Source organism: Lactuca saligna, chromosome 3 (assembly GCF_052625555.1).
Source record: "Lactuca saligna cultivar CGN05327 chromosome 3, ASM5262555v1, whole genome shotgun sequence".
Lineage (NCBI taxonomy): Eukaryota > Viridiplantae > Streptophyta > Magnoliopsida > Asterales > Asteraceae > Lactuca > Lactuca saligna.
In genome coordinates, this window is record NC_136419.1 from 219687249 (window position 1) to 219706697 (window position 19449).

Here is a 19449-nt window from a genome sequence, read left to right on the forward strand (position 1 = left end):
AACCTATTAAGCACCTTATCCAAGTAGGTACATTGAATAAGTCTAATTAGTCTTTTACTCCTGTCTCTAAAAATTCTTATCCCTAGGATATAAGCAGCTTCTCCAAGGTCCTTCATAGAGAAACACTTCCCAAACCAAGACTTAAACTCCTGCAAAGTTGGAAGGTCATTTCCCATGAATAGTATGTCATCCACATATAGTACCAAAAAGCTAACTATACTCCCACTAGCCTTGATGTATATACAAGATTCATCCTCGCTCCTCCAAAAGCCAAAGTCTTTAACTTTCTCATTGAAACAAAGATTCCATCTACAAGGTGCTTGTTTCAATCCATAAATGGATTTCTCAAGCTTACACACTCTATTAGGGTACTCTGTCCTGACAAAACCCTCTAGCTGAATCATGTAAACATCCTTAGCCAACTTTCCTTTAAGGAAAGCGGTTTTGACATCTATTTGCATTATTTCATAGTCTTAAAATGCAGCAATGGCTAACATAACCCTAATAGACTTATTATTTGCTACTGGTGAAAAGGTCTCATCATAATAAACTCCTGGAGTTTGAGAAAAGCCCTTTGCAACCAGTCTAGCCTTATAAGTGTGTACATTACCATCCATGTCATTCTTCTTCTTGAAGATCCATTTGCACCCTACTGTCTTATGACCTGGTACATTGTCAACCAAGTTCCAAACTTAATTGTCATACATGGACTATATCTCGCTATCCATAACCTCTTTCCATTTAGTAGCCTCAGGGCCTACCATGGCTTCTGTGTAGCTGTTAGGTTCATCCAGAACAATCAGTGTATTATCACTTATAAGTGTATCACATTCCGCAGTAATATGGAAACCACAGTAATGGTCATGTGCATTCCTAACTCTCGTGGAACGCCTTAGAGGTACAGACTCGCCATTCGGATCAACAAGAGTCTCCTCCTTAGGTTGATTGTTAGGGTTTGAGGTTCCTTCACCACTTTACTCTTGAATTTATTTAAGGTCAATTGGCCTCCCAGTGTTTCCTTGGCTTATGAACTCTCTCTCGCAAAATACACCCCTCCTTGCTATAAAGACCACATTATCACTAGGTCTGTAGAAGAGGTAATCGAAGGATTTTTATGGGTAGCCGATGAAAATACACCTCACTTTGGGGTTCAAGCTTAACGAGAGTCTCGCGCATCACGAAAGCCTTGCAACCCCAAATCTTGATGTGGTCCAGATTTGGAACTTTTCCGGTCCACATCTCCTGAGGTGTTTTGGCAACCTTTTTGGTAGGGACTAGATTAAAAATATGGGTGGTAGTCTCTAAGGTATACCCCCAAAATGAGATTGCTAGCGAAGCTCAACTCATCATGAAACGAACCATGTCCAACAAAGTTCGATTACGCCTCTCAACCACACCATTAAGTTGTGGTGTCCTGGGAAGTTTCAATTGTGAGACAATCCCACATTCCTTAAGATAGTCAAGGAACGCTATACTAAGATACTCACCACCTCGATCGGATCGATGCATCTTAATGTTCCTGCCCAATCGATTCTTCACTTCCTTCTTAAACTCTTTGAACTTTTCAAAGGTTTCTAACTTATGCTTGATTAAGTAGACATATCCTGCTTAAACCATTTTGGCGGTTCTAAAGAGTCCACACACATTGGTGTAAACCAGATCCAACATACCTTCACCCCTAGCACAAGTACCAGTGAAGGGTGATTTTGTCATTTTTCCAAGTAGACAAGATTCACAACTCTCATCCAACTTTAGGTCAAATTACTCTAAGACTCCATCCTTTTGTAGTTGGCCTATGCATTTATTCCTTACATATCCAAGATGACAATGCCACAAAGATGCTTTGTCCAAGTTAGTGGAAGAATCAATACACAACACATTATTTCCTAGGTTATCTACAACCGACACAGCTTCATACACAACATCACAAGGTAATTCTTTAAAATAAAGAATATTATTAAAGAAAGCATTAATACTACCATATTCATTATGAAAAGAAAAGGTAAACCTAGTTTGTACAAAGCATGAAAAGAAATAATATTCCTCGCCAATTTAGACGAGTAACAACATTTATTTAAATCTTATATTAACCTACTACTTAGCAACGAAGTATAAACTCCAATCTTGGTAACATGTAATGCTTTCCTATTACCCACGATTACGCTTATCTTCCCATGCTCCACATCCTCACTTCTTCTTAGTCACTGTAAGTCAGAACAAATATGAATACCATAACCGGTATCATGGAACCAAGAATTAGAATGGGGTGAGTTGTTAGACAATATAGTGTAAATACCTTCATGTTTGGGTTTCACTTTCCCATCCTTCACATCTTGCAGATACTTTGGGCAGTTTCGCTTCCAGTGCGACTTCTCGTGGCAATAGAAGCATTCAGCCTTTTTAGGGTTAGCAAAAGGAGTGACGGAACCTTTCATGGTTCCACTTGAAGAGGAGCCATCAAGGGACTTTCCCTTGGTACCCTTTGAAGGGACCTTCCTCTTCTTCCCTTTGTCTTTCCCGATTGCCAAGACCTGGGCCGCAGTAGGAGTAGATGTGGTAACAACTGACTTACCCTTAAGACCACTTTCGGCGGTCTTCAAGAGTCCTTGAAGTTTGCTGAGTGTAACTTCCTCCTTGTTCATGTTGTATGTCAATTAGAATTGATCAAAAAAGAAGGTAAGGAATGCAAAATGATATCAATTGCCAACAACTCGGGGAAGTTCACATTTAGCTTCAGCAACCGGTCCACATACCTTTGCATTTTCTGCAAGTGACCCGTTGATGGTTTCACCATCCTTCATTCGGGTTTTTATCATGGAGAAAATGATGTCATATCTCTCTTGGCGAGCACTTTGATGGTAGCGGTGCATCAAGTCCTGGTGCATCTTAAAAGGGTAATAGTCCTTATAGGAATTTTGGAGCACGGGTGTCATAGTGGCCAACATGATACATGCCACTTTCATGGTATCTCTCTCATAAGTCTGGAATTCAGCGATCTCCTCTGGAGTAGCAGATGACTCATCAAGTTCCTTCAGCTCCGTGTTGAGGAAATATTCATTGTCCTGGTAACTAGTGACCATCCTAATGTTTCGGATCCAATCCATAAAGTTGGAACCATCGAAGATGACTCTCTTACAAAGTTTCATGTGAGAGAAATAGTTGGTAGGGTTTGAGCCAGAAGCAATATTGTTTGAACACATCTAATAAGCAAGAAAGACAAGTTTAGATTAGATATAAAGATAGTACTTAATAAAGCACCCAAATATAATATTAAAGTTGGGACCCAACACAATATTTTATAACTTAGAAGAGGGATTCCGTAATCCAAGCTATAAAATATTTGAAGGTTGGTGAATGACGATTCACCAATTTCCACCATAAAAAACGAAATAAATTATTTGGTTTTAATTGGTTTTGAAACTCCTAGATTCTTTGAGATTCATTGAACTTTTCAATGGCATGTTTCAATCTTGAGTGTGCCCTTCAAGTTTTGTGACTGGGATGCCGAGGATCACAAAAAAAGGTGTGAAGTAACCATGCAAATTACTTGGTACACTTAGTACTTACCCCCTCAATCGATGTGTCGGTTAACCACACACGCTCCATCGATACTATGATAAACATTAAGTTACCCTTTGCCTTCCTTGTTAAGTCCAAGTTAGTGTGCCAGTTAACCACACACGCTCCACTAACGACTTAAACAAAGTGCAAAGTGTAATTTCATGGGTTAGCACATTATTCACATTTTCCTAAAGTAACAAAGATTGGGAATTTATAAAAACATTTAGTTACTTTAGTATCATTATACTTTTAATGAGGATTAAAGTTATTTTCCTACCCGTTCGGCTAACGACCCTCAACCAGTCAAGGAAACGGTGGGTGAGAGTGGACACCCATGAAGCTGCCATTTTATAGGCAACAACCTTATACCCCCCTTATAGACCGGCTTCCTGAATGACGCCTACTAAACGGTGTATGTGTATATATATATATATATATATATATATATATATATATATATATATATATATATATATATATATATATATATATATATATATAACTTATAATATTATAAAGTATACAGGTTGAATTTTAACTTTTAAAATTCTAGGGGTTGGAACTAAAGCTTTAAAGTAAGTTTACATGTTCGAAAACTCGAGGAAACGTTTTGTAACTTTCAAAACTTTTCATCTTTCATAACATATGAGTTAATGAATTAATAAAATGAGAAACTTTTCATTTTATGTAACCTAAATGTTTCATAATGGAATTTAAAAGTGTGACTTTTGGTAATCCATAACTTGAGATCAAGAATTCCATTAAAACACATTAAGATCAAAAATTAAACTAGCAACCTAGTTACAAATAATTCGTATGATATTCTAAACTCATAAGTTCATGAACATGCATATCAACAATTTCAAGAATCATAAATAAACCATATAAAACTTTAAATTTTGATATTAGCCATTGGAAATGGATTAAAATAACCAATACACCATCTAAAACAAGTTTTACAACACCAAAATAGTTTAGGGTAATCTTTCTAGTCCTTTTCCAGCAGCAAAAGTTGGAAAACTGCACTCTGACAAGCCAACTCATCGAGTGCACGAACTGACTTGCCGAGTTGGTTGAAGAAAGGCATGGACTCGTCGAGTCCCCCCATGGACTTGGCGAGTTCACCCAGGCAGAAAACCGTTTTGTCGATTTTCTTAACAAGTTTGCATCAAGTATAAAATAAACAAGCCTAGGCTCTGATATCATTGAAGGGTTTTGAGCATTCTAACACTCCTAAGGTGTACATGCAACCCTAGAAACCTTGGATCTATGTTTTACTAAGATACATGTAAATTGATTTTCCAAGGTTCTTAACCTATCTAGCATAGCATGGGGAACTTTTAAACATAAATGCTAGAAGAAGAACATACCTTTTGTAGTTTGGATTCCTTAAGAACCTTGTGAGCCTAGCACCTCAAGTGTGATGCCTCAAATGTCTCACACAACACTACAATACTTGGAATAACCTGGAGAGAAGTACAATTACACTCTAAAATCGGCTAGCCCTCTATCTTGTATAAGTAGTCCCAATTTTGCTTGCATAAGGGCCTTTATATAGTTGTGGCACAAGTAGGGTTACACCATGTAAACCCTAATTGTCATGGATTTCCATATTCCATGATCCATGGGTTTGTAACCTTCATGTACTATCCATGGAGCAGCTTATGGGTTTTAACCCATTCCATACAAATCATGGATCATTAGCCCAACTATACAAGAATAGATGATTTACACAATCAACCTCATATATTTAATTAGTCTCTTTTTGAAAACTTAATTAATTCTTGATCAATACTAATTAAATAATATTATTAATATATTAGAACTTATAATTTATTAATAAACCTTAAGTGTTATTTCTCTCATTTAGTCTATCCAATTGTTGTAATGTCATGCAACCTAAATGGACCATGCTAACTGGATCAAATACATTCCAAGAATTATTATGAACTTAGACACCTAATTTAACAATCAAAAGCTAACAAAGAAACATTGAAAAACTGACTTTGGTGGTCACACTAATCTTCTCTCTTGTGAATCCCAATACACACACTACATTAATATATCACCTTTTGTAACTTATTATTACATTTTTACAACATTAATTCTCTTAACTTATTCAATGAATCAAAATTATCATCATATCCTTCACTATTTTTCTTACACATTTCATAAAAAGGTTTTCTTGTTTTCATCATTATTTACATGATCATTTCCCAAAATACCTATCATCCTCGAAATACAACACCTTTTTACTCAAAAATCACTAATACCTATCATCCTCGAAGTACAACACCTTTTTACTCAAAAAATCATTATCACCATCAATCTCTGAACATTTGAAGAATATTATTGTTTATCTTTTTTCACATTATTAAACCCAGAAGCCTATTTTATTAATTAGAATTAGCTTTGTTCTAACTTCTTTATATTTTGTTATATATATAATTATTTAATGTCTCATTCCTTTTGAGGTCATTTATTTTCTATTTTGTTATATTTTTCTTCAACAAAATATGTTGGTATCCAAGTTTGTATTTTGTAGATCTTTGTTTTATTGATTATTAATTGGCATGGAATAAGATATGTTTCATGTTCAATGCAAATGATGGCTCTTTATAATTTCGGGGGCATATGAAATTCTTATAAAATGCCTCCGCTAAATCAAATATCTGCTCGGTCTGGTTACATTGTTTTTTTAGTCTGGTTACATTGTTTTTTTAATCAATGTACACATTAGAGATCAGAGTGGATTGTTTATCCTTATTTTGTATTTGCTAATATAATTCATCATGTATTTTAGCTACCTACTAGCTATTCTTTTAATTTAAAAGTTTCTGTTAGAATTGTTATAGAAACGCTTTTAATGCGTACACGAGCAAGTACTATAGTTTTTACTTATTTACTTTTCACACAAAATTTCTTGAGAATACTTTGCCCATGTTTTTTTCCACATGTTTCTTGTCTTCTTATTTAAGGATTTTGATGTCAACATTTATTTGATTCTTCAGAACATGCCCATGTGTCGTTTCATGTAATTAAAACAATGTGAACTAAATAACTTAATAATTGAAAGTCATAACATAGTTTATGATACTCGTCAAATGTACAACCGTAAAACCAAAAGCATTAAAGCAGAGTAGTTGAGTGAAGAGTCTATGGTCGACTTATTTTATTTGTGTGATAAGGTCAGTATCGTCTGTCGGCACGGTACATAAAATAAAGAGAAAATATTAGCAAATGAACAAATATAAGGTGAGTTGGAAGAAAATGACCACAAAAACCAATATTTCACAAAATAACCACAAGTTTCGCAGAGGGGGTTCTGCGGAACCATAAACACCTATGCGGAATGTGAACACCTCTGCGGATCTTGGCTTTTTTCAATTTTTTATTGGTTTTTTTTTTTTTTTTTTTTTTTTTTTTTTTTGTTTTTTTTTTTTTTTTTGTTTTCGTTTATTAATATTTTTTTAATCACATAAGGTATTATGTGATTATTATGTAAAAAAAATTGCTTTCGTTTTTTATTTTTCTTGTTTAATTATCTGTTTATAAAAGTTATGTGTTCAATAAAAATTATACAAATATACTATGTTTTTTATAAAATTACATATACCGGTATTCTGAATAATAAACATACTTTAAGTAGGTTACAAAACATACTTAAAAAAACATAAAATACAACCTTTATAATAAACATACTTTGAAATAAACTTCATTGAAGGCTCTGCAGATCCTCTACAACTATGCGGAATCTTTGTTTTTTGATTTTTTAATTTTTTTTTGTTTTTTTTATTTATTATTTTTTTTATTTTGCGTTCATTTTCGTTTATTAATATAATTTTTTAAAATACACTAATACCTTATGTGATTATTATGTAAATATTCTACAAAAAAATGTTAAAAATAATGAAATGTTTTATGTAATACGTTTGCATCTGAGGAAACAAAACACCTCTGCGGATCCTTATTTTTTTATTTTTTTGTTTTTTCTATTTTTTGTTTTCGTTTATTAATATTAATTTTTTTTTAATATACTAATACCTTATGTTTTATGTAAAAAAATTGACAATAAGAGGTTAAAAATAATAAACTTATGTTTAATATCAGTCCACATAACTGTTTGGGAATCCACAGAAGTGTTATCAGCGGATCAATGTACACCTCTGCGGATCAGTGTACACATCTGCGGATCAGTGTACACCTCTGAGGATCAATATACACATTTGCGAATCTGTGTACACCTCTGCGGATCAGTGTGTACACATCTGTGGTATGTGTTTCAGATCACGCCGGCGCCTTCCTACGGTCCTCGCTAGTACCTGAAACACATACCACAACAACTGTAAGCATAAATGCTTAGTGAGTTCCCCAATACTACTTACACACATACGCCTTCCAGGCCATGACCTTCCGGTCCATGTGTCTCAGGGGACTTCCGTCCCGACCCGGTAAACCTTCTGGTCCTACCCGCATCGACCTTCCGGTCTACATCACAATGCCTTCCGGCCCATACATAAATGTCTTCTGGCCCATAACATAATGCCTTCCGGCCCATATCAAGCATATCATACATAGCACATACAAACGGTTAACTTATTCATAGACAATGCATTCAACTCATGACATATACGACCTTTCGGTCACATATAAATACCCTTCCGGGTTCAGTATCGTGAGAAGACTCACCTCGTAGGAAGTCTAGAATCTCACGTGCTCGCTATCTCCGAATCTCGAAATGAAGACCCAACCCCGCCTAATCATAAAGAAATATCATTCTAATTAATATAGACTTCTAAGACTAGGCTTCACCCTTTTTATTATTCCTTAGAGGGGTAAAAGACCATTTCACCCGTCCTTGACTCAATGTCCACATGTTGACCAAAACCCTAAAAGTCAACAAAAGTCAACATACCACAGTACGCGGGGCGTACCGGCTTCTGTACGTGGGGCGTACATCAATGAACCACAATCGGGGTCTCAACCGCTTACCGTGCGCGTACTGGGAGTTACGCCCAACGTAATTCTCAGATTCAGCCATACCATATTTTTGGTCTTAAATGGTTAAGACACTTCTTCAACTTCCAGATCTGGCTCTCTTTAAGTCTCCTAACCCATAAAGTCGGAACCTTTAAGCCTTTGCATGGCTGTAAAGGCTCCTACACTCTCTAATACCTTTCCTTTTAACTTCAAAAGCTCTAGATCTCATGCATGGCTAATCATTTACATCCAAGATTACATTTTTCTAAACCTACAACTCAAATAGACCTGGAATATGATAGATCTAAGCCAATGGAGACTAGTTGCTCATAAAGTCTTCATCTTTGGGACCAAAACCCTAGAAATTGGTCCAAGAAGCGTACCATAAGAACTACAAGGCAAGGAACTTCTTACCTCAGGAAGAAGCTCCAACCTTTGCTATCCACGGATCTACACTTGTACACCAACTTCTAGCCTCCACAATGGACTCCTCTTCTCTTTTGCTACCTTGAAATGACACCTCAAAGCTTAGAACACTCACACTCAAGCTATAAACAAAGGAACGACTCTCTTAGGGTGTCTTTCTGAAGGATGGTGGCTGAGGAACCAAGCTATCTCATTCCTTTTATAGCCAACAACCCAAATTAGGGTTTTGGGTCTGGACCGGTTACGCCCGGCGTAACCTTGGGTACGCCCAGTGTACCCGGGTAATAACGCGTTTAATGAGGCGCGCGAGTACGCGCAGCGTACTCCTTGTACGCCCAGCGTACTCGCCCAACACAAAGGCCAAAAATGACAATTATTTAAAAGATGAAGGGCTAATTGGTTGTACCTGAATTTCGGGCTGTTACAATTCTCCCCCACTAGAAGCAGACTTCGTCCCCGAAGTCTTATACCGAAAACAATTCCGGATGCTGCTCCCGCATCTCCGACTCGGACTCCCACGTCAGCTCGGACCCCTTCCGATGCTGCCACTGCACTTGCACCAAGGGCACTTCCTTATTCCTCAGAACCTTAACCTTTCGATCCCTAGTTGTCACTGGTCTCTCAACATAGTTTAGGCCTGCATCCACCTGAATATCCTCTAATGGTACGATTGTCGACTCGTCGGTAATGTTGGATTAGATGTCTAAGCCCATAACTATTATTGGTATGTACTTGACCTGAGAGTAGCATGGTCCATTTGGGTTGCATATCATCAAGAGAATTTGTTAGGATGGACTTTTGAGAGAAGGTTATTTATGGTTTATTAATATATTATAAGTTATAATATATTAATATGAAATCATATGTTTTAATTAGTATCGATCAAGAATTAATTTGGAATTAATTTAGTGATAAAAAGAGACTAATTAAATCTATGGGGACTAATTATGAAAATTAGTTATATTTATATGTGTTGGGCTTATGATCCATGTTGGACCAAGTTTATGTATGGATACATAAAGAGTTAGGCCACATGAACCATGGATCATAAAACCCATGGGTATGGATTATGGGTTATACCCAGGACCCTTGGAATCCTACATATAAATAGGTTACTCCATAGCCAAAATCACCACTTCTTTTCTTAGAGAAATATGGAGGTGTTTTGGTGCATGGAATTCTCTCTCAAGAGCCACCTTTGTCCTAGGTGTGTTGTGATTCCATTTGAGGCATTTCATACTATTGGTGCTAAGCTCTTAAGGCCAAATACATCAAGACTTCAAGCCACATAAAAGGTATGTTTCCCTAACTAGTATATTATATGGTTTATGTCAAATTCATGCTAGTTATAGATTTAATGCCTTGGAAACCATTTGCATGTATAATTAGTGAAAACATAGATCCAAGGTATTTAGGGTTGTATGTGCACCATAGGATGTTGTATTATACCAAAACCCAACAGTGGTATCAGAGCCATGGGTTGTTTTCTAGTATATTTGATGCAAATGTATTTTTTTTCAAGTTGATGGAAAAAAAAGAAAAGAAAACATGAAGTTTGTCAAATTTTATGATATTTACTTGATTTTATGAAGAACTCATAATTTGTAAAATTTGAGTCACTTTCCTACAAGAGTTGATTTAGATCAATTTATTAAAAGATAGAATGATATGATTATTTTATTTGTTTTAAAAGTTTGATCTAAGTGGTTTTAAGGAGTTACAAATTTTGTCATAAAATTTTGGAACTCAAAAGTTTTTTTTTTTAAAGTTATGATCTTAAGAGTTTTGAAACTTCCATAAGTTATGGATGTGAAATGTCTCATTTATTAACTCTTTAGGTTTTGAAGTCCAAGAGTCTTCAAAGGATAATTATCAAAGTTTCAAGATTTGTATTAGTTTATATGATTATCTAATTTCTTGAAAATTGTTGATATGAATTATCTTTACTTATGAGTTTAATCTAGATCATAGAAACATTATTTGATTATTGTGTTAATTGGAATATTTGATCTTAATGGCTTTTATGAACTCCATAACTTATCCTCAATTTATGGAAAGTGAAGAGTTTTTCTTTTTAAAGTGTCGTTAAGACTCATAGGTTATGAAAATAGAAGAGTCTCTATTTTTAATGTCATCATTAAATGATTTAATGTCTTCCATAACTTGTCCTCAAGTTATGGAACTTGAATTTTTTTTTTCATTAAACCTTAATTAAAGTCATAAGTTATGAAAAATCCAAGAGTTTTGAAAGGTTTCAAAACTTGTCCTCAAGTTTTGGAATTTGTAAAGTTACCCCCCATGTATACTTTAATTACAAACTAGACCTTAGAATTTTAAAAGTTAAAATTCAACCCTTATACTTTATAATATTATAAGTTAATAATATTTATATATATATATATATATATATATATATATATATATCTATAAGAGTAAAGTCAGTCTTACCGTTAGTAGGCCTCATTCACAAAGCCGGTCTATAAGGGGGGTATAAGGTTACAACCTATAAAATGGTAGTTTAATGGGTGTCCACTCTCACCCACCGCTTCCTTGAATGGTGGAGGGTCGTTAGCCGAACGGGTAGGACAAGGACTATAACTCTCCCTTCATTAAAAGTATATATTAATGATAAATACTAAGTAACTAAACCTTTTATAAATACCCAATCTTAGTTACTTAGGAAAATGCGAATAAGGTGCTAATCCATGAAATTACACTTTGCACTTTGTTTAAGTCGGTTAGTGGAGCGTGTGTGGTTAACCGGCACACTAACTCGTATTTAACAAGGTAGGCAAAGGGTAACTTAATGTTTATCATAGTATCGATGGAGCGTGTGTGGTTAACCGACACATCGATTGAGGGGTAAACACTTAAGGGTGCCAAGTAATTTGCATGGTTACTTCACACCTTGTTTTGTGATCCTCGGCATCCCAGTCACAAAACCTAAAGGGCACACTCGAGATTGAAACATGCCATTGAACAGTTCAATGAATCTCAAAGATCTAGGAGTTTCAAAACCAATTAAAACCTAACTATTATTTCGTTTTTCATGGTGGAAATTGGTGAATCGTCATTCACCTACCTTCAAATATTTTATAGCTTGGATTACGGCATCCCTCTTCTAAGTTATAAAATAGTTTGTTGGGTCCTAGCCTTAATATTTCATATTGGGTGTCATATTAAGGACTTCAAATCAACTATCTTGAATATCTCCCAAAAGATGTCTAGTTTAGACATTTATGATCTTCCTAAATCTCTTGAAACAAGCTTTCCTAATGAAGATGATGTCTCTTGGAAATCATACTTCTTTCACCTCCTCCAATTATTCTCCCTAACCCACAAGTTCTTGAAAAGTTTAAGATCACTCAAGCCCTATTGGCAAGGCAAGGTCTAGGTGTGGTCACATATTGGAGATGTAGTCACATATTGACAAGCCGGGAGAGTTGGGTGTCAAATTCTTAAGAAAGTTGGTGGTTCAATCACTTTCTAAGTCACATAGTGAGTTCCTTTGAGACACCTATGAAACAGACTATGACATGACCCTTAATGATCTTATCTATTTGTTAAGATCAACTTCCTTAAAACTTGATGGACATTGACAATAAGGACACAGGAAATCCAAAAAAGCATTCTCTTCCCAATGGAAAGGGATCGGCCATAGTCAACTCAGTTGACCAAATGGTAAAGAGAAAAGCTAAGTCTGTGATAGTCCCGTGTACCATTATCAAAGGGTCCATATGTTTATATTTCCAAAGGAAGGGGAATTGGTTGCGAAGCTGCCAAATTTACCTAAGGAGGTTAAAGTCAACAAGTTTGACTCTACTTCAGGTAAAGTCCACTATCTAACTCTGTTAAGTTTCTATTATGAGATTCATGATACATGATGTGACTGGGTCACACGGTAATGTTTCAAGAATCAAAGAAAAGTGAAGAAACTTAAAGAAAGAATACGTTGAATCTGATCGCATAGATGGATTTCTATCGCGTAGTTTGAAGATCGGATTCTTGAGCTACTTCTTAGGAGTTATGAGATATTGCTTAAGAATAGATAACAACAAGTTTTCATATGGATTGTAAGGATAAGTTTTTCCGCATAGTTTTAAAATAAAAGAAAATTTTTTATTTTATTTATTTTAAAATATCCTTACAATGACATTTGAGGAAAAATTGTTGCTTATATGATTCCATTAATAGCAAGAGTGGAAATATGAAATTGATTCCTTCATTTGTGGTAATGTCTAAATTTACCAAATAAGGAAAGATTCTCATCACCCAAGTCTCCATTGGACCGGAATTTGGAATCATGCAAGTTGTATAGCATGATGAATGAGAACTTTCAAGTATTGGAAAATTAAGACTAATTACTTGTTCACATGGATGTGTGAGTCAAGTAAAGGACTAAGGGGTCGAGTACACATTCTTATGCATTGGTCAAGTCCACCACAAAAGATCAATAAGATTATTCGTCATAATTTACTAAAGTTCAGTAAATATGGTTATACTTACAAGCTTAAGTGTAATTCTGAGACATTGGAAAAAGGTTCCAATGTAAGGCAGAGTGAATAAGAAGAATCAAATTAGGCAGAAGGATAGAAGTTTCTCAAATCTGAAAAGATAGGAGAGTACTTTCGTATAATTTTTTATGATCATCTTAATGATTTAGAGACCTTATCACAATTCATCCTCTAGGTGCTTTCTTATACCTAAGAAGAGGAACTATGAATTGTTGAAGTGGTTAAATCAAGAAGATGATTCATACTTCGTTCCAAAAACAATTCTTAGAGTCATACTCCAAGATTGTAACTTGAGTGACATGTCTCAAAGAAGGTTTAAAACACTTGTCAAATGTAAGAGTAAAAGTTTTCTACTCTTGTACATTTGAAATTGGTAAGTTGTGATGTTTTGGATAAAACAAAGACCAACTTAGGCCAATTGTGTGAAGTGTTTGTCTTGGTTAGAATCCAAACTATCTCTTGGATGTTTGACAAGGGAGTCTTATAGGTCAAGAGGATAGTGGGAGTCTTAAAGGTCTTGAAAGTCTCAAGAACTAATCAAGAATAGAACCTGAAGTTCTTCACTAGCACACAACTTGAGGTTTATAACGTATCGTGTTTACATATTCTGTGCCCATTCTAGTTAAAGTTGGCTTTGCATATGAGTTCTTAGAGTTCTCAATGTGTTGCACAACAACTTGGAAGCAATGGCAGGCCCTTGAGCTGCCAGGTGGCAAGAAGTTAAGATTGAGTTTAGTCCATATGAGTTTGGATTTGTCATTATCCTTGTCTTGTGACTATGGTTTTGACAATTCACATGGATAAGAACACATATGTAACAACGCAAATTTTCAAATAAATTTTTCATTAAAAATAAAGTAGTTTCATTCAACCAATAATATTTATTTCATGTTTCATATCAAATACATATATAAAATCCCCAAGATCTCAATTAGCAGCAGTGTGTATGCGTCATGCCGGTGCCCTCCCACGGTCCTCGCTAGTACCTGAAACACATACATAACAACTTGTAAGCATAAATGCTTAGTGAGTTCCACAGTATACCACTACACATATACGCCTTTCCAGGCCCGAACCTTACGGTCCACAGTACAACGCCTTCCGGCCCATGAGATAATCGCCTTCTGGCCCATAATATTTTGCCTTCCGGCCCATAACATATTGCCTTCCGGCCTGTAACATATTGCCTTCCGGCCCGTAACATATTGCCTTCCGTCCCGTAACATATTGCCTTCCGGCCCATAAACATATGCAACACATAGTACAATTACTTAAACACATATAACACATATATCATATATCATACCTGACCTTTCTGTCACATAATACTTTGCCTTCCGGCCCATAGAACATACATAGCATGCATAGCAACTACCTTTTCAATTATAGCATATATATAACACATAACATATTCGACCTTCCGGTCACACATAGATACCCTTCCGGGTACAGTATAGTGAGAAGACTCACCTCGTAGTATGTAAACTATAAACTCTTGAAACCACTCGCACTCAGTCCGCCGATCTGCAGTCTCCCTATAATACCATATACCCTTATTAATAATCTTATCAAACAAGACAACTGACCCTACGAAATTACATGCAGGTAAACTCTGGTCAACGGTCAACTTGACCGGACTCGTCGAGTGCAAAGGCGTCTCGGCGAGTCTAGACGTCCTCCCCAATTTTCCCTGTTGTTCCCCTTTCTACTCGTCGAGTATCCCTCTTGACTCGACGAGGTCCTCGTGGAAGAATCGCGGGGCCACCCCGACTCCACTCGCCGAGTCTGAAGAACAACTCGGTGAGTCCCAGTGAATCTTCAAGCTACTCGCCGAGTCTGCTCATCCGACTTGGCGAGTCCATGCCATGCAGTCGATCAACTGCTTCCTGAAACACGTATGATCCCGAAATACACACTCATGGGACTCTCTGGACCTCTAAACATCCTATTACTGGGGTATAAACACTTCGGTAACAACATAATAATCCATCTAATCATCAAATGGGTTCTATAAACCCTAACTTCATATACACATCAATCACAGAAGAACGAAATCCGAGATATTACATGATTGATGCACTTTCTGTGTCCCCAATCCTCAGAACATGATTCGCTTGCTGTTCCTTTAGCTAAACCTTCCTCTTCCTTGCACACAACTCTTCCAAACCCAACAATGGTCTTCAATCCTTGCTCTAGATGCACACAATCGTTCTAGGGTTCTTCTCAGTAAGCAAAAACGAACAATGACGGCCTAAGAGGCGTTATATACGATCCAAAACCAAACGGCTAGGGTTTCTGCTGAACAGCGTCGACTCGCCGAGTCCCTAATGGACTCGTCGAGTCCAGTCGCGAATCTGCGACCAAGTCTGTGGTCCTACTCGGCGAGTCAGGCACCAACTCGCCGAGTCCCCTCCTAAAATGCCCCAAAATAGTTTTAAAGAAATACCTAAAATTCCGGGCTCTTACAACTCTCCCCCACTAGAACTAGACTTCGCCCTCGAAGTCTCACTCTGCGAATAACTCCGAATGTTGCTCCCGCATTTCACGCTCCGGCTCCCAAGTCATCTCCGATCCCTTCCGGTGTTGCCACTGAACCAACACCAGAGGTACCTCCTTGTTCCGCAGAACCTTGATCTTCCGATCCCTGATAGCTACTGGTCTCTCGGCGTAATTCAGGCTCGCATCCACCTGAATATCCTCTAACGGAACCACCGCCGATTCATCGGCTATACACTTCCTCAACTGTGATACGTGAAAGGTATTGTGAATCTGACCCAGCTCTGCTGGCAACTCCAACCGATAAGCTACCCGACCTACCCTTGCAATTACACGAAATGGACCTATGAACCGGGGCCCCAACTTGCCCCTCTTTCTGAACCGGATCACTCCCTTCCAAGGAGAAACCTTCAGGAGAACGAAGTCGCCAACCTGGAATTCCAGCTCGAACCGGCATCTGTCTGCATAACTCTTCTGTCGGCTCTGGGCGGTCAATAACCTCTGCCTAACCTGCTGAATCTGCTCTGTCATCTGGAGTACGATCTCTGTACTGCCCATCACTCTCTGACCCACCTCTCCCCAGCAAATGGGGGTCCGACACCTCCTACCATACAACAACTCAAAAGGTGGCATATCGATGCTCGAATGATGGCTGTTGTTGTAGGAAAACTCAGCCAAAGGCAAATGCACATCCCAACTACCCCCGAAGTCTAACACACACGCTCTAAGCATGTCTTCCAATGTCTGAATCGTCCGCTCGCTCTGACCGTCTGTCTGGGGATGGTATGCGGTACTAAAATGCAGTTTAGTACCCAGCTCCTCATGGAATTTCTTCCAGAACCTGGAAGTGAAGCGTACATCACGGTCTGAAACAATCGAGATCGACACTCCATGCCGAGATACTATCTCTCTCACGTATAACTCCGCCAACTTCTCCGCTGATGAACTCTCACTAATGGCAAGGAAGTGTGCACTCTTCGTCAACCTATCCACAATCACCCAAATTGCATCGACTCCTCTGGCATTTCTCGGCAATTTGGTGATGAAATCCATCGTAATCTGTTCCCACTTCCACTCAGGAATCTCCAAGGGCTGCAACTTACCATGCGGTCTCTGGTGCTCGGCCTTAACCCTACGGCAGGTCAAACACCTCTCAACGAACCATGCGACGTCTCTCTTCATGCAAGGCCACCAATATTCCTTTCTCAAGTCCAAATACATCTTCGTAGTACCGGGATGGATCGAGAATTTCGATCTATGAGCCTCCTCCATCAAAGTAGCACGCGTACCGCCCACGAATGGTACCCAAATCCGACCCTGAAACGTCAGAAGTCCTCGTCCGTCCTTAACGAACTCCGAAACTAACCCAGCGACCCGCTCTTTCTTCTGCATCTCGGATCTCACAACCTCGGCCTGTGCCCCACGAATAGCATCTAATACCGGAGTCATCACCGTCAGTCTCAGACATACGTCTCGCAATGGAGTGCTCTCCGCTCTACGACTCAATGCATCGGCTACCACATTAGCCTTGCCTGGGTGGTATAGGATCTCACAGTCATAATCCTTAACCACGTCCAACCATCTCCTCTGACGCATATTTAGGTTGGGTTGATACATCAAATACTTCAAACTCTTATGGTCCGTGTATATAGTACAACGAACCCCGTACAGGTAGTGACGCCAAATCTTGAGAGCGAACACTACTGCCCCCAACTCTAAGTCATGCGTGGGATATCTCGCCTCGTGAGGCTTTAATTGCCTCGATGCATAAGCTATCACATGGCCTCTCTGCATCAACACTGCACCCAGTCCCGAAATCGATGCGTCGCAATATACTTCTTTCACCTCCTCCAATTATTCTCCCTAACCCACAAGTTCTTGAAAAGTTTAAGATCACTCAAGCCCTATTGGCAAGGCAAGGTCTAGGTGTGGTCACATATTGGAGATGTAGTCACATATTGACAAGCCGGGAGAGTTGGGTGTCAAATTCTTAAGAAAGTTGGTGGTTCAATCACTTTCTAAGTCACATAGTGAGTTCCTTTGAGACACCTATGAAACAGACTATGACATGACCCTTAATGATCTTATCTATTTGTTAAGATCAACTTCCTTAAAACTTGATGGACATTGACAATAGGGACACAGGAAATCCAAAAAAGCATTCTCTTCCCAATGGAAAGGGATCGGCCATAGTCAACTCAGTTGACCAAATGGTAAAGAGAAAAGCTAAGTCTGTGATAGTCCCGTGTACCATTATCAAAGGGTCCATATGTTTATATTTCCAAAGGAAGGGGAATTGGTTGCGAAGCTGCCAAATTTACCTAAGGAGGTTAAAGTCAACAAGTTTGACTCTACTTCAGGTAAAGTCCAATATCTAACTCTGTTAAGTTTCTATTATGAGATTCCTGATACATGATGTGACTGGGTCACATGGTAATGTTTCAAGAATCAAAGAAAAGTGAAGAAACTTAAAGAAAGAATACGCTGAATCTGATCGCATAGATGGATTTCTATCGCGTAGTTTGAAGATCGGATTCTTGAGCTACTTCTTAGGAGTTATGAGATATTGCTTAAGAATAGATAACAGCAAGTTTTCATATGGATTGTAAGGATAAGTTTTTCCGCATAGTTTTAAAATAAAAGAAAATTTTTTATTTTATTTATTTTAAAATATCCTTACAAGGAGAAACCTTCAGGAGAACGAAGTCGCCAACCTGGAATTCCAGCTCGAACCGGTATCTGTCTGCATAACTCTTCTGTCGGCTCTGGGCGGTCAATAACCTCTGCCTAACCTGCTGAATCTGCTCTGTCATCTGGAGTACGATCTCTGTACTGCCCATCACTCTCTGACCCACCTCTCCCCAGCAAATGGGGGTCCGACACCTCCTACCATACAACAACTCAAAAGGTGGAATATCGATGCTCGAATGATGGCTGTTGTTGTAGGAAAACTCAGCCAAAGGCAAATGCACATCCCAACTACCCCCGAAGTCTAACACACACGCTCTAAGCATGTCTTCCAATGTCTGAATCGTCCGCTCGCTCTGACCGTCTGTCTGGGGATGGTATGCGGTACTAAAATGCAGTTTAGTACCCAGCTCCTCATGGAATTTCTTCCAGAACCTGGAAGTGAAGCGTACATCACGGTCTGAAACAATCGAGATCGACACTCCATGCCGAGATACTATCTCTCTCACGTATAACTCCGCCAACTTCTCCGCTGATGAACTCTCGCTAATGGCAAGGAAGTGTGCACTCTTCGTCAACCTATCCACAATCACCCAAATTGCATCGACTCCTCTGGCATTTCTCGGCAATTTGGTGATGAAATCCATCGTAATCTGTTCCCACTTCCACTCAGGAATCTCCAAGGGCTGCAACTTACCATGCGGTCTCTGGTGCTCGGCCTTAACCCTACGGCAGGTCAAACACCTCTCAACGAACCAAGCGACGTCTCTCTTCATGCAAGGCC